Source organism: Apium graveolens, chromosome 2 (assembly GCF_009905375.1).
Source record: "Apium graveolens cultivar Ventura chromosome 2, ASM990537v1, whole genome shotgun sequence".
In the NCBI taxonomy this organism is placed as follows: Eukaryota; Viridiplantae; Streptophyta; class Magnoliopsida; order Apiales; family Apiaceae; genus Apium; species Apium graveolens.
This window is the reverse complement of record NC_133648.1, coordinates 271,573,531-271,574,436: the sequence shown is the minus strand read 5'-3', so window position 1 is coordinate 271,574,436 and position 906 is coordinate 271,573,531. Positions and strand designations below refer to the sequence as shown.

At 43.4% G+C, this 906-nt stretch overlaps 1 non-coding gene across 1 annotated transcript; it reads right to left on the bottom strand.

Annotated features, from left to right (window-relative positions):
- Nucleotides 1-107, bottom strand: LOC141709819 (small nucleolar RNA R71). Its single transcript, XR_012570376.1, has one exon. It is a non-coding gene; the product is annotated as a small nucleolar RNA R71 (small nucleolar RNA).
- Between the last annotated feature and the right edge of the window lie 799 nt (nt 108-906).

The following is a 906-nucleotide window of genomic DNA, read 5'->3' as shown; positions in this document are numbered from 1 at the left end:
GCAATCAGAAATACACTTACTCAATTTGCTCAGCAATCTGGATAATCTTTATGCGAGGCTCGGGATCGATATAAGGAGATGCTTCGGAAGTGTCCTCATCATGGGATGCCTGACTATATGATCCTTAACTGTTTCTATAATGGTTTGGGTGCTACTTCTAGACCCATGCTTGATGGAGCATCAGGAGGAGCCTTGTGGGCTAAAAGCTACGATGAAGCTTATGAATTAATTGAACTGATGGCTGCTAATGAATACCAGAATCCTACTCAGAGATTAACTCAGGGCAAGGTAGCAGGAATTCTGGAGTTGGATGCAGCTACTGCAATAGCTGCTCAACTTAGGGCTTTGACGAAGAAGGTGGATTCTCTGTCTAATTATGAAGTTAATCAGATCACTAGTATTTGTGAGCTTTGTACTGGTGCCCATGAGACTGATCAGTGAGCCATTTCTAGTGAATCAGCTCAGTTCGTGAGCAACTTTTAGAGGTCGCAACAACCTGTACCAGCCACCTATCATCCTAACAACCGCAATCATCCGAAATTTAGCTGGAGCAACACCTAGAATGCGGTTCAGTAACCTTATCAGCAGTATCAAGCAAAGCAGTACAACCCCCTGGTTTTCAGCAACCGCAATATGCATAAAGTCAACAACTCCAGCTGCAACAGTCTAATGAAAAATCTAAATTGGAGGAGTTGAGGCTCATGTGCAAGAGCCAAGCGGTATCTATCTAGACCTTGGAAAATCAAATCGAACAAATTGCCAATGCCTTGTTAAATCGTCAACCTAGTACACTCCCTAGTGACACTGAAGTGCCAGGAAAGAGGGAAGCTAAGGAGCCGGTTAAGGCAATTATATTAAAGTCTGGGAAGGTTGCAAATCCCGAACATTCTCAAATTTCGGATGAAG